The 15,698-nt window shown below is 36.5% G+C and overlaps 1 long non-coding RNA gene across 2 annotated transcripts in view; it reads left to right on the forward strand.

Moving 5' to 3' along the window:
• Positions 1-15,698, forward strand: part of LOC139705381 (uncharacterized) — a 63,715-nt gene that overhangs the window by 13,559 nt on the left and 34,458 nt on the right. For both annotated transcript variants that reach the window (XR_011707251.1, XR_011707250.1), the window contains exon 2: positions 7,141-7,274. This is a non-coding gene — a long non-coding RNA (uncharacterized lncRNA). The remainder of the gene's footprint in view (positions 1-7,140; positions 7,275-15,698) is intronic.

The following is a 15,698-nucleotide window of genomic DNA, read 5'->3' on the forward strand; positions in this document are numbered from 1 at the left end:
GGGAATAAAAGCACCATATGACCCAGCTATCCTACTCCTTGATATTTGTTCAAAAGAACTAAAGTCAGCATACTATGGTGATAAAAGCACATCACTGTTTATAGCAGCACAATTCACAATAGCTGGGTTATGAAATCAGTCCAGGTGGCCATCAGACAGATAAATGAATAAGAAAAATGTGGATATATGCACAATGGAGTTTTATTCAGCCATAAAGAAGAATGAGATTGTGGCATTTGCTGATAAATGGATGGAACTGGAGAACATCATGCTAAGTGAAATAAGCTGAAACAAGGATTGGAATGTTTTCTCTCATATGTGGAAGCTTGAGCAAAATAAGGATTAAAAAAAAAAAGGAGGGAGGAATCCCATGAAAACAGAAGGGAGATCAGTAGAGTAGAGGAAGGGTATAGAGGGGGAGGAAGGAGGAGGGATGGGAAAAGGGAGGAAGTACAGAGTGACACTGACCAAATTATGCAATGTACATATACAAATATACCCCAGTGTATTTCACCTTTATGTGTATCTATAAAGCACCAATTAAAAAAACAATAAGTAAATAGAAGGAAGACCGTAGAGTGGAGGAAGGGGAATAGGAGAAGGGAGGAAGAGAGGGAAAGAAGAAGCACTGTGAGTTGAGATGAAGCAAATTATATTCCATGCATGTATGATTATATCAAAATAAACCCAATTTTATGTATAATGCACTAATAGAAACATTAAAAAAGAGTTTTTGAACTCCCCCCACCCCCGACTTTTTTAGACTTCAAACATTTTTTTCTTCAACTGTATAACTTCTATGTGTTCATGAAAACTTCTCCTTTTAAAATTTGGAAATACAGAAGTGTGCATGTATCTCAAAAGTGGAAAAAGTGTTCCATTTAGTTCTTATTAATAAACTAATAAGAACTGTGGGATTTTAGATTTGGATGGAATCTTGAAGAGATCATTTGGTTGGACACAGTGGAGGAGTTTTTCTAGCCTTATTAATAATCCCCAAATTGTATTGCCATGGCAATAGTAATATTATTTATTTTTAATTATATTTATTAAATAATAATATTTTATGATTATAATAAATTATAATATATTATAATAAATCATTTATTTATAATATATTATGCTTATATAATATTATTATAAATATACCACAAGAATGCAAGTATAGTCATATTAACAAAACCAACTTAATACATTATTATTATTATTATTATTATTTTAAAATTATTTTTTAGTTGCAGTTGGGCACAATACCTTTATTTCACTTATTTATTTTTGTGTGGTTCTGAGGATTGAACCCAGGGTCCCGCACATGTGAGGCGAGTACTCTACCACTGAGCCACAACGCCAGCCCTATTATTATTATTTTTGAGCCCAGCAGTGTTTGCCCGCTAAGCCACATCCCCAACCCTTTTTACTTTTTATTTTGAGACAGGGTCTCACTAAATTGCTTGGGGCCTCACTAAGTTGCTGAGGCTGGCTTTGAACTTGCTGTCGTCCTGCCTCAGCCTTCTGAGTCTCTGGGATTACAGAGCTCTGTACCCAACTCAATACATTATTTTTGCCAAATAATATTGACAAAATATTTTTCATTGAATGATTAAAAAAATTTTAATTCATTGTTTAGAGATTACCTAAAAAGTTTTGACATATTTTTCCTCAGTCTTTTTTTTTGGGGGGGGGGGTTGTAGGAGGTTTTTTTTTTTTTTTTTTCCCCGGTGGTCCTGGGGATCAAACCCAGGGCTTTGTGCATGCAAGGCAAGCACTCTACCAACTGAACTATATCCCCAGCTCATGTTTTTTGTTTTAATTGTGATTTTAAAAGCCCCACAATAATAAATTTGCCATTATAACCATGTTTTTAGTGTACCATTCAGTAGTGTTAAGTATATTCACATTGTTGTGCAACAGATCTCTTGAACTTTCTCATTATGCAGAACTGAAACTCTATACCCATGAAACACTAATTTTCTTTCTCTCCTCCCTCCAGTCCCTTCTGACCCTCTTTCTTCCTTCTTTCTTTCTTTTCTCTCTTTCTTATGCTGAAAATGGAACCCATGACCTTGTGCAAAGTAAGCAAGTGCTCTACAACCAATCCATGTCCCCAATCTTATCTACTTTCTTTTTCTATGATTTTGACTATGTTATGTACTTCGTATGGATGCAATCCTCTTGCGGTTGGATTACTTCACTTAGCATTATGTCCTTGAGATTCACCCATGTTGTAGCATGACAGAATTTCTTTTCTTAAGGGTGCATAATATGCTATTGTATTTTATCTCTTTGTCAAATAAACATTTGAACTGCTTCCATCTTTTCATTATTATGAATGATGCTGCAGTGAACATGGAGCACAGTTATCTCTTTGACATACTGATATTACTTCCTTTGGATGTTTGTTCAGCAGTACGACTGCTGGACTGTTTAATAGTTCTATTTAAGGAAGCTTCAGTTTTCTAAAATGGCTGCACCATTTTACTCTCTCATTAGCAGTGCACCAAGGTTTCAATTTCTCTCCATCCTTGATAGCAATTGTTATTTTCTGTTCTCTTGGTAGTGACCATTGTAATGCATGTGAGGTGGTATCTCAGTGTAGTTTTGACTTGCATTTCCCTTATGATTAGTGACACTGAGCATCTTTTCATGACTTTTTATCCATGTGTATATCTTCTTTGGAGAACTATCTATTCAAGCCACTTGTAAATTTTAAAATTGGGTGATTATTGATGTTTAGTTGTACAAGTTCTTTATATATTCTGGATATTAACCCTTTACCAGATATCTGATTTCCAAATAGTTTCTCCCATTTTATGGGTTGCCTTTTTTACTCTGATGTTTCCTCTGCTCTGCAGAAATTTTACACTATTTGCTTAGTTTTTTCTTTTCTTTTTTTTTGGTACTGGGGATTAAATTCAGGGGCACTCGAGCACTGAGCCACATCCCCAGCCCTGTTTTGTATTTTATTTAGAGACAGAGTCTCACTGAGTTGCTTAGCACCTCGACATTGCTGAGGCTGGCTTTGAACTTGCAATCCTCCTGCCTCAGCCTCCCAAGCCACTGGAATTATAGGCTATTTGCTTAGTTTTAAGTATTAAAAATTTGAATAGTGAAACACAAAATATTCTTGGTTACTTCAAACATGGTTATTGCAGCAAAACCACAAAAAAGATTGATTCAGTACTAATAATTTATTCTGAAAACAAACATACACTAAACCAAATGTAAACCTTTTGTTCCTCAGGAGTTAAGATGAAAGATTATACTATACTACTTTAGTTTTTAGCAGAGAGATTTTTTCATTCAACTCTTTTAAGAAGGTTTGAGATTAAAACTATTTTAAACGTTATTCTTGACATCATTCTTCGAAAATGTTGCTAAAGAAAATGAAAGTAACCTTTTGCTGTGCAGCATCACACTAATGAACATGGAGTATTCTTTCTCTTTTAATCATTTCCTTTAATGTTCTATTCACAAAGATTCTTAAAGAGCAACTGCAATGAGGACGTGCTTTGGCAGGCAAGGAGGGGACTTCTGCTCAGTCTCCCACCCTATCGTCTAAAACTTTGAACTACTAATGTAAACCCCAGTAGAGGTGAGCTGACCTATTCATTTTAACTTGATGAACATCCAAAAAATTCCTGAGTCAATCTGATGTTCCTGGGGCTTTCTAAATTTTCTTTGTTCTTGCAAGATATTCAGACCTATTCCACATGATTTATTCTTTGGTCAACTGTCAGACTGCAGAGGGTTGGGGTTTTTCATCTGAAGACTATTACAAATGGAGAGGGAAGGGCAAGAAATCAGAGAAAGCTTGGTGCATCTGGCACAGATAATACAGGTCTTTTGGCTTTGCTAACAGGGGCAGCATGAAGCTTGGTTTGGCCAACATTCTGTACATGTCCTCTTTTTAATCAGAAAGTCTGTGTGTTACAGAATTTTTTTTTTTCAGTTAGAAAAAAAAAAAAAAAGGTCCTCTGGCAGGTTATCCTGATTTCTGAAAATCAGTTTTGAAAAGAACAAATTTAGAATGTTTAATGCCTCTTACAGGTCCGGGCATATGCACATGAACACTTGTTCGTAGACTGCCATGTAGTCAAGAGAGCTTGCGTGTTCAGAACTCAAAGTTGGCCTAATAAAAGACACCGGACTACAGTGCTTGCTTTGTTTGTTCTGTTTGACTGAACCAAATGTCTTCAAGTTTCGTTTTCAATTTTTATCGTAAAAACTGGGAAAGCAAGGTGTTTGCTTACTGCTGGGATTTGATTCTGTCTTAAAGTCCTGGAGCCGAAGTTTTATGTGGCTTTCAGAACACTGCAGTTTTATGATGCATATGTAGTACAAAGTTGAAAAATGTAAAGTAACCAAGTCAGAATAAACAACAACATAAAAACTAAAAACAGTCAAAGTTGAACACTTAGTACACCTCTCACAATAGATACCCCAACTTTTAAGTGTTGTTCCACACATTTAACATGAGAAATCTGTGAATGTTCCTTCCTAGCAGGTAAAAGATTCAGATGGGATTGTGTGTTTCTGTCCTATTGTTCATGTTGAGCCAGCTATTCAAGTATTAGCATTCATCAAATTCATGAGCGTTTCTCCCATGAATTCTGGTTTATTACTCTGTGTTATGGTTTCTCTGTTTTACGTTGTACTTCTTGTTGATTCTCCTTATAGTGGCAAAATAAGGAAATATCTGTAGATTATAATACTATAGATATGTGATTGATACTTTGGCTAAAAATAATCATAAATCAGGTAAAGCCAAGTGTATTTTAGACTTTAAGCTAAGATATAGCTTCCCACCTGCTCAGACTGAAAACTCTTGCAGGATTAAGAGAATAGGGAGGTGAAATTATTTTTAAAGGAAAAGGGAATGATGTATAGAGTTAAAAAGCAACATTACAGACTGTTAAACTATTAAACGCAAATGACAGCCAAGTTATATAAAAGCCCTGTATATGATATGTTTATTGTTATTGGGTTTTAGCCTTTGCAGTCTTTGGGGACTTTGCTGGCCTGTATTTCCAGTTTAGTAGAGTACATTCAGCTGCATTGTGCACTTGAGTTCTATGGAACCGTTGTGCTTCATCCGCATTTACCTCATCCTTGTGGGCAAACATCTGCTTTTGCGTCTTACTTCTTAGAACTGCAGCTGGATTTCTGGAATTCTGTGGCCGTCTGGTATTTTCTTCTGCATATTAATATGATTACATTGTACCAAGGGTTCTTTTTTTTCTTCAAAATAAAGATACCCCCAATATTTTTAGATTATGAAAATGATATAGTTCATTATAAAATATTCAAGCTAGGGAAAGTAGAAGGATTAGCAGCAATGATAGAAAAATCCTAGAGAATAACCAACCGCTGGTAATATGATAACATTGGTGATCATTCTTACAGATGTCTCTCAATGCATACATATTCACATATAAGTATATGAATATATAAGTAAATATATACACAATTTTATATAAGTAAGATAATACTTAGAAACCATTTTATAAACCTTTTCCATACTAATGACTATAGATCTACATCATTATTTTAATGGATACATTATGTACATTGTATATAAAATACCGTCTAGGGCTCAGTAGGTCTTCAACCAATAATTCTTGGATGAATGAGCAATGATATATTTAACCAATCTCCTATTAGTGGATATGGTTGATTTCTGATTTTTCACTATTATAAATCACACTGCAACGAATATCTGTTTGTATCTGTGTTCACATATACAATGATCCGTTTAAGAAAAACTTCCTAAAACTTTCCTCAAAAGTTAGTAATATGTAACAGTTGGGTAGTGATAAATTTGCCAAGTTGCTGAACTTATGCCCAAGTCATACAAATGTACACTGTCATCAACGATACACAAAGGTGTATATTTCGACATGTTCTCTCCAACACTGTTTTTTGGAATTTGCCATTCTGATAGAAAAATAGTTTATTGATTGAACTTGCATCTGTATATTACAAACAAGGCTGAGTATCAGTACCCTTCCCCACTTATTTTTTAAAGCAGTAGATGCCCGGCACATAAAAAAAGTGTAGGTTGTGTCCAGCAGTGCTAGTTTAAATTCTGAAAGCCCAAGTCAAAATGCCAGGAAACAAAACTCAGTTTCTTGGTAATAATAAAGTGACCCGACTTCCAGCAGAGAGGTTTTGTGACTTCTGTGTCATACTACTATACTTCTCTCTTCTCTAGGCCCCATTCCACCTCAGAGTGCAGAAGCACCTTGGTCAGCCTTTGGCCTTGCCTGGAAAAGAGTCCCCCTTAGCGAGCACTTGCTGGTCAGGGTGATAAGGGTTCTAAAGGAAAGAGTGCCTTGTTTCTATTCAAGTAGTTGGATTAGTCACAGGGATACTTAATCCACACACTAGTAGGATCCTCCAGACAGCCTTTTTGTTTTCATCAGAGCATTTAGTACTCATTTAGATGGAAAAAAATGAGCAAGTAAATGCAAACCATGTAGGAATTTTCCAGTTAATAGACTTCTAATTTTCCTGATTCTAAATGGTTAAATCTTTGAAGATTTTTTTAAAAAATGCTTTTTTATATTTTTAAAATTATAGCAAAGTATGCCTAACAAAATTTACCATTTAGACTAGTTTTAAATACACAGTTTGTCCAATGACATTAGTGTATTCACATTATTGTGCAACTGTTGCTGTTTTTATCGTGTAAAACTGAAACTGTACCCTTTAAATACTAACTCTGCCTCCCTCAGCCCCCAGCCCCTGACAATCACCATTTTACTTTTTGTGGAGACTGTTTGGAGGGATATTATATTATTTTTCTTTCTTTTACAAATGGTGGTGGTGGGGGGAAGCCATGAAGCTATCACGAATAGTTTAAGGTACATTCCTGCCTGGATACACAGTTGGACAGTCTGATGATTATGCATTTTCCTCAAATGCATTTTGAGTCATTTCGATACACAACTTGAAAAAAAAAATTCTACGTATGAGTGCTGGAGGTTCTTGCTTCTCTTATTCTACTTTTTGAAGCCATAAGAATATCTTATTAAGGATTATGCAAAATAACCTCTTACAAATCCTGATATTATTACACTGCCCCAAAACTTCAAAGCATCAGGAAAGATTCTTTTTTTTTTTTTTTTTTAACTAAACCAGATTCAGCTGGCTACCCCACTTGGCTACAGAGTACTAAAGAAGAGACTGAACTTGATCCTGCGGCCCTTGCATACACAACACTCCATTGACTCTGGTGAAGACTTAAGTGCATGAAAGGATTCCAGGATCAAAAGGTTAGCTCTACGGGGAGCTGTGTCTGGCTTAAGCAATCCATTTTTTTTTTCTATTGACAGTGAAAACGTTTTATAGTTCTTTTTCAAAGTTTTTCCAAACTTTTACAAAAACAGGCTACTTGTGAAAAAGTGAGACGGCATCTAATTGAACTATATTTAGAGAAGACCATGGCAGAGACCAAGGGAAGGAAAACATTTCCAAACCACAATGATACTGGTCAAATCAATTGTATTTGAGAAACAAAGTGTTTGATGCAACAACTGAGGGAAATTTCTGTCATTAAACTTGGTTGGGTTAGGAATTGGAATGAGGGATAAACTAAAACACGACACTCATGAGTTTTTATTGTCATCTTCTAATGACTTATGCTGGCAGGATAATTTTTGTAATTTATGAACTGGGATAAATGTATGTCATATCTAAATGGAATAGATGTGCAGATGCTTAACTATTGTTTAACTCATTGCTTGGAAAACAAAACATTTCAAAAAGAGAAATAGTCTTAAGGAGAGTGAATAATAATAAGAAGAGTAGTAATAGAATTTTAAGGAAAGTGAATATGATTCTACATGTAAATTTTCTACATTGGAGATCCTTATGATATCAGAGTCTTCACTTATTTATTCATTCATAGAATTTTTCTTTGGGCACTTACCATATTCTCAATGTTAATCTAATAGTTTTCTAAAACCTCAATTGAACAGTTTCTGAAGAACTGGATTGCATTTAATAAAACAGGGGTGTTGTATGTAGAGTATTTTGCATTTCAAATAATTTCTCAGGAGTAAACTTGCACCAAGAGTTTTTCTCTAACTTCACCTGGAGTGTGCAGATTTTGATTGGCAAGTAGCTTCTGTGATCTGCCTCCTAGAAATAACAATTATTAGGTACTAACTCAGAGAACCTTATGCAGAACTAACTTAAAAAGTATGTTTCCTAATCATAAAACTGATTTAATATTATTATTATAGTCTTGATCTTAAGCATCCCCTATTGTATGAGCAAGGGAAAGTTTGGTTTGGAGCTTGTCTAAGCAGTTTTCTTGCATTTTCAAATAATCAAGCTTGACAGTTTTCTGCCATTGTACAGGATAACTGCAGTCGATGGGGCTCATGTTTTTACTTAAGGGCCATGAATTGTATTAGAAATTTTATACTGTACTCTTGTAATCCTATAAGTCATTTTGAGTTGCATTATTGAAAGTGAATAATAATATACCACAAAACAAAAAGTACTCATGCAGTTAAAGTTGTTTTTTTTTTTTTTTGTATGTGTGTGTAGTTAAAAAAAAAAAAAGAGTCCATAGAGAGTATGCTCACGAAAGAAATGAAAGTACACACTCATCTCTACCCACTCCTTGTTGTCTGGGTCTATTCAGATCTGGTGAAAATGTTAAGCCGCCCACTGTAAGTGGTATTGGATACCTAATTTATTCAGCTTCTGGAAGGTACCAGGTTAATAATTGCAGAGAAAGGAGTGTGTGTGTGTGTGTGTGTGTGTGTGTGTGTGTGTGTACGCGCGCGCACGTGCGCTCACGTGCATGCAAGGGGGTTCCTAGCAAACTTTTCCAGTTAACATATGCCTATAGGCCTATAAAAATCAGGTACTTCAACTAGCTTAGTTTTCCTTAGAAAGTTTTAGGTGTTTCATGTTTGTATATGGTGGTTAAATTGGCTTGCTGAAAGGGATCTAGAAAAGGCCCAGGGAATGACTGGTTCAGGAAGAACTGTGGAGTAAACACTCAGAAAAGTAAGGAGGTAGGATTGGCAACAATTTCTATCTGGATCCCCAATCTCTTCTAGCCAATTAACATTCCCCCATTTGTGTCATTCTGGCACTAATAGAAAGCATTGTCTCTAATGTTCGAATGCACATATTTGCCTATGGAGCATTAGCACATTAGTTTAGGTGTTTGTCAGGCTAATTAAGTGGTCATCTGTATAACTGAGAAAGAAGAGTCCTGAAGGAATAAGGCAGTATACATACAGGTGTTAACAGAGAAGCAGGTTGGAGAAAGAATGGTCCTCAGAGTACATCAACATCTGTGGAATATAGACCAAGGTGGGCACTCAGCATAAACCTTTGGCAGCTTAACTGGGCATAAATATCCTAGAATGATGGCTTTGTTGGGGATGGAGATGATAGATAATTGGGATAATTAATGTAAGGAGGGTTTAAGGATCACTGAAGTTGTATGAATGTGTCCTGTTTTACAGCCTGATTTTGAGTTGGAGTTTGATTTTCACAGTAGCTTTTCATAGGGAATCAGAAAGCCCTAGCTGAGTATGGGAAAAAGCTGTATATCCACATATCCACTCTGTTTGCTGGAGGTTTCTTAAGGTACCTGGGAGATCAAGAGAAGTTTTTTTTTTTTTTTTTAAAGTAGGAATTAAGCCCAGGGATACTGTTCCACTGAGCTACATTTTATTTTTTATTTTGAGACAGGGTCTCTTACTAAGTTGCTGAGGCTGGCCTTGAACTTGTGATCCTCTTGTCTCATCCTCCTGAGTAACTAGGATTACAGGCATGTGCCATCATACTCAGTGATCAAGAGAAGTTCTGAGGCCAAGTCCAGACCTGGACTTGAATCAGAAGAATTCCCTTCTGATTCTTGTCATGAGTCCAAGAAAAAGGAGTGGCCATTGCTACATTTTTGAGGATTTAGAAAGTCAGCAACAGAAGTGACTGCTCAGTCCAGTTCTCATATGTATGAAAAAAACTTGGGACATCCAGCTAATGAATCCACAAGAGTTCCAGACAGCCTTGATGAGTTTCAGTATTTTTCCTTGCATATTTGTATTAACCTGGAAAATTGCTTCTTAAAGAGAAAAGGAAGTGATATTTTTAGAATTAGATCAGTATTTCCAGCACGTCTATTGATGTTCTAGCTCCTTAGTGTTTACATGGTAACGGGATAAACTATTATTATCACAACATAGGGTATTAGGATCCTTGGTTTTTGATATGTAGATCAGCTACCCAGATGAGAAAGTAGAGTGGATTGATTTATTGAAATTGCTGTTGACATCTTAGCTCTGATTTGTTCTCAGTTTTTCTTATGTCCTTGAGAAGAGGATCAATTAAGATAATTTTTTTTTTCAGTGCTAGGGATTGAACTCAGGGCCTCTAGCACTAAGCTATAGCTCAGCCCAATAAAGATAGATTTAAAAATAAAAATAAATAAATTGACAATGCAATAAAGCACTGGATCATATTTAGAGTAGTGAATTTTCCTTGATTGCTTGCTATGTTTCTGATACTGGGCTGATCACTTTGGGGGATACAAATAAAACAAGAAACATACTCAGTCCTGCATTTCTGTGAGCTCTGCCCCCATGGATTCAGTCAACTGAGAAATGTAAATATTTGAAAAGAAAAATTGAAGACTTTGTTCCTTGTTACTATTCCATGACAATATGCTATAACAACTGTTTATGTGGCATTTACATTGTTTCAGCTATTTTAAGTAAACTAGAGATAATTTAAAGTACATGCCAGAATGTATGTGCATTATATCCAAATAATACAGCATTTTATATATGGGACTTGAACATCTGAGGATTTTGATATGGAGGGGGGGTCCTGGAACCAATCCCCCACTCAAGGGATGACTCTATGTGGTTTCTAGCTTCAAGAAATTAATAATTCAGCAGGAGAGATGGAGCACTCTTGAACCAGGTAAATAATTAAAAAAAAAAAAGATAGTATGCGAAACTTAAGTGCTTTAATAGTTCAGAAAACGAAGGAGCAATGGGGTTATTTAAAGACTGAATCTTACATTCTGCTGCTCTTACTTTAGAGGTGAATAATTCCCAAAACCTGTTGAAAAAGAGGATAGGGAGAATGGAGGAAGGCTTCCTCATCTCTTACTTTCTTACTTATATACTGTTGCTTTTGTATAATAAGTGTTTATGGAAGTTTGGAGATTAATGGGGAAATTATTTTCAGAAGTGGAGGTGAATGAAATAGTCATGTTGGAATATCATCCACCGAACCTTCTGTTTGTCCAGCCACCCCCAAAGCCTCATGTACATAAGTACTCTTCTTGCTACTAGAGTCTAATCCTATGTAGTTGTGGTCTGTCCAAGACCCAAAGGCTCACCTTGCTTACTTTTCTTTTCAGATGAGTTCCAGTCAAATGGCTGTCCCAGGTGAAGAGAGACGGAGAGCAACATATGTATTCTTTCTCTCCTCCTCACTGTTTCTTCTCTTCTCTGACCTTTCTGCCTCATTCCTTATTTATTTTAATTTTTTAAACTGCCTCTTTCCCTTCCTTCTAGCAACATATCTATGTTTTCTTAGCATTTCTAGCTTTTTTCTCATAGGTGTGTCTAATGGGCTCTCTGCACACTAGTGACTCTGTTGAAATCTGAAGAAGTAAAATGATAGCAGAATATGTGTTGCCAAGCAAGACCCTTCTCTTTTTCCTATGTTTGGAAAATCCTGGAACATAGCTCTTGAAATGCAGGGGTTGAATTTTCTTTGTGTTCTGTACACAGCTCTGTGTGCTGAAGATGTTCAGTAAAGGTTAAATGAGAGTGATAGCAGATGATCTAGGCTTCCTACTAGATAGGGGGTACATTGCTGTCTCTCATTTATTCATTTGTTCATTCATTCACTGATTAAAAGAGGTAAACAGTGGTCAGATTCCATTAGGCTTTCCAGACCATAAGGAAAAAAATATTTATTTTTTAAACATTTAAATTGATGGACAAGAGTCCTTCACCTTTATGGGGTATAGTGTGATGTTCTGGTACATTTATACGTTGTATAAAGAAATTTGGTTTTGATTTTAAGAACCGTGGGAGGCCAGGAGACCAACATGGTCTGGTGTTTTCGAAAGCTCTCTCAGGTTGCAGTGTAAGAATGGATGAGGGGGTCCAGGGCAGGGGCAGGAGATCAACCAGGGAAGCCAGCAGAATTCTAGTCTACAAATAATGATGGCTTAGACTAGGGTGATTTATGTGGATATGGAGAGAAGCAGAACATTCTTGCCCAAACATTTATTCCTAGGCCAAACCCTATTTCTCTTATTAGTATTGCTTCTGTTAAACACTGGGGGGCTGGCTTCAGCATTCACATGCTTGGGTTAGTGTCTTAGCAGCTGATCTGGAACTCCAAAAGTCAGGCTTTATTGGATCACCTTATTGAGTCAGATGTATTCCTTGTCCCCTGGCCATTCTTGCCTCTTGTAGGGGCACAGTACTGCTCAGTGTGTTTGTTTAATAACTTGATGATTATTTCTTTATATTATGCTTGCTTAAATATGTTATTAAATAAAGATGTGGGAACTGATGGTTTAGTAAGTTGTAAAAAGCTTTCCTACATTATTTGCATCATTGTATGGGGTATTTTATCCAATCAATATGTTGAAAGGAGAACTTTAATATTTTAGACATATGGATGCCAGGATTGCTTTGGCAAACATCATGTCAACTGTCACCAAGAAGCACTGGACATGGCAGAGTTCATTTCTACAGATATTTGCTTAGGATTAGGCATGTGCAAGATAAGGAAAAAGAGGTAGCCTCTGCCTCTAGGGAGCTTGAAAGGAAGGGAAAGCAATGAAAATTGTTGAGCATTTCTTAAGTGCTGACTTTTTATTTCTATGAATCTTTAATGGTTGCAACACCTTGGAGGTGGGTGCTGTGTGTCTCCTTTTTTAATGAGGAGGGAAGGGGCATAGCTGCTTGGTCATGGGTCTGTCATGTGTAGAGCCAGGAGCTAGACCCAAAGCTCATGTTCTTCCTACTTTACACTGTGGTTCTGCTTCACACAGTCACACCTTCTGTGTGAATACCAACCCTGCCCATGCACAGCTACAGGCTCTCAGGGAACATGTCTTAAACTCTCTGAGTCTCAGTTTCCTGATCTATAAAATATAAATAATAGTACTTAACTCAAAAGGGTGTGCATGAAACATATAGGAAAGTTCCTGACACGTGGTAGCTAGGAATGAAATTTTGGTTACTTTTCCTTTCTTTTGTGAACCAACCTTATGGCAAAGTAATTTGTGAAATAATTTTGATTTTGAGTCCCAAGCAAGCATGACACAGAGTTTTTGCTTGTTTTCAACCTCACAGTTCTTAGAAAAGCCTGCAGTCTGCATTGAGGGCTAAGTGTTGGGATGGAGCTTCTTTGGGGGGGCTGCATAATTGTGGGATTTGTTTGCAGGGTATAGTATCTGTGTCTGGAAAGAGGCATTTGCAAACTCCTGGCCCATCCCTCTTAATTCAGGTAGCAACAGGAGGAGAAATGGGCACTTATTTATAAAAGGCATAGAAATGAAGGCCTAAAATCCTGTGGGGTCAATTTTGTGTGTCCTTTGGTGCTGAAGTTAATGGATATTTCCCTTTGAAGGATCAGCTCTACTGGCAATATCCAATAGAATAAAAGGACCTCACACTGTCTTTTTGTGAGGGATCATATTTATTTTTTTAGTCCTTGATGAAAACCAATTTGCCTTCTTGAAACTAGATGTTGAAGCTTTGATGAATTGACAAGGGAGGGGCGGGTGGACAACAGTAACCTTCCATTCTATGTTAGGCTCTTAAAAATAAAGCATGGAACAACAGTACTGCTGTGAGTTTTTCTACAAAATGACTCATTATAAGCATGTGTATGAGATATGAGGAGAAAAAAAAAACAAAGACTGGCTGATCCTAATTATTGAACTGTGCTGTATTAGTCTCTGAAGTGGTTTTCTTTCTTTTTCTTCTTCTTTTTTTTTGGTGCTGGGGATCAAACCCAGGATCTCGTGTATGCTGGGCAGTATAGTTCATTAATTTTATTGAAGTAGAGGTGATTGTCAGAACTTCACTCTTCTTTATACAGTGCTTGTTTTGAACCAAGACTTGTTTGATATATAGGGACATCCAGAGACCTTAATAGTAGATTCGTCAAATAACCTCTTGGCACTTGGATTGCTTCTCTTCTCTTTTTTCCCCATAATATGATCTGTTCCATAGCAGCTGTCAATCTCAGGTCATCTCATGAATGCTCTATAAGGGGTGCTGGTGGTATGTTCACATAGTCATGTGTTTCTAAATATTGCAAAAGTGAGATGTTTTAAATGCAGTCCCTCCAGATCTCCTTCTCTTTCCACTCTGACTTCCTCATCATCATAGTTGACCTCATTTCACTTTTCGTCTGAGTGATGGGCATGTTTTGGATCTGGCTAGGGGAAGCTGAATTGGAAATGCATGTAGTTTAATGAGATATTTTAATGTCATTTGCTGTCACTTTGTAGCCATCTGAGTAAGGAATATCTTCTAGAAATAACAGTAGAATGAATCAGATATAACTTTCCTACCTAATGAATACATGGCCAGTGAAACCCCACATCATGTTCAACCACAAGAAGGATCTAATTAGAATAAGTTATACTCCATCTATGTATAACATGTCAAAATATACTCTACTGTCATGTATATCCAAAAAGAACATAAAAAATATAAAATAAAACACCCACACACACACACAGACACAGACACAGAATGTCTTCTAGGAATAGTCCTGTCATTCACTGGATGACTTACCTATGGGGAAGCAAAGATAAGGGCCAGAGCTTCTAAGGATATGAACCAGTCCTATGGTGCTTACCACTGGAATCATAGGAGTAGAGAAGAAAAATGAGGTTGGAAGCCAAATCTGAGAAGCTCAACTGTAGAAAATTCATAAAACTGTGAGCAGAAGAATTGTTGCCTAGCCTAGTCCATTCCCTCCTGGTCTGGATTATGCTCCATAATGCCAAATATATAATTATAAACTTATTATTTTTTCTTTCTTTATGAAAATAGCATAGAATAGATTTTTTTTTTCAGAATTTCTGAAGGCAACCCAACAAGAATGTCTGTGTGAAAAGATGCATGCTTTCAACACCCTATCCTGGATCTCATCTTAGTGAATCTATTGTACCAAGTCCCTGTTTTAGAGGAAAGGACTTGCACACCTGCCAATACAAGAGAAATGCCCCAAGAAACAAGTGTTCCCTGACCAACCCTCACATGTCTTCATTAATAAGTCACAGTATACAGCCTAAGAGGAATTTCACCATCCAGTCACGTAGCTCCACACAGTGTAGGAACACAGAGACTTGTGTATAGCTTAATTTCCTGTTCATTTTACATTTTTTTTCCAGAATTATTGTTCATATCTAAATTCAGATATGAAAGGAAGGACATATCACTTATGTAAATTGAAAGAAAATTTGTGATATTTGTCAACATTAAAAAATTGTAACACATAATTTCTGTATTTATTCTCATTAAATCTTCACTTTTATATCTAGTTTTGTATTTTTTTTTTTCCTTACAGAGGGACACAAAAGGGCTGGAGATGTGGCTCAAGCGGTAGCGCGCTCGCCTGGCATGCGTGCGGCGCGGGTTCGATCCTCAGCACCACATACAAACAAAGATGTTGTG

Source organism: Marmota flaviventris, chromosome 4 (assembly GCF_047511675.1).
Source record: "Marmota flaviventris isolate mMarFla1 chromosome 4, mMarFla1.hap1, whole genome shotgun sequence".
In the NCBI taxonomy this organism is placed as follows: domain Eukaryota; kingdom Metazoa; phylum Chordata; class Mammalia; order Rodentia; family Sciuridae; genus Marmota; species Marmota flaviventris.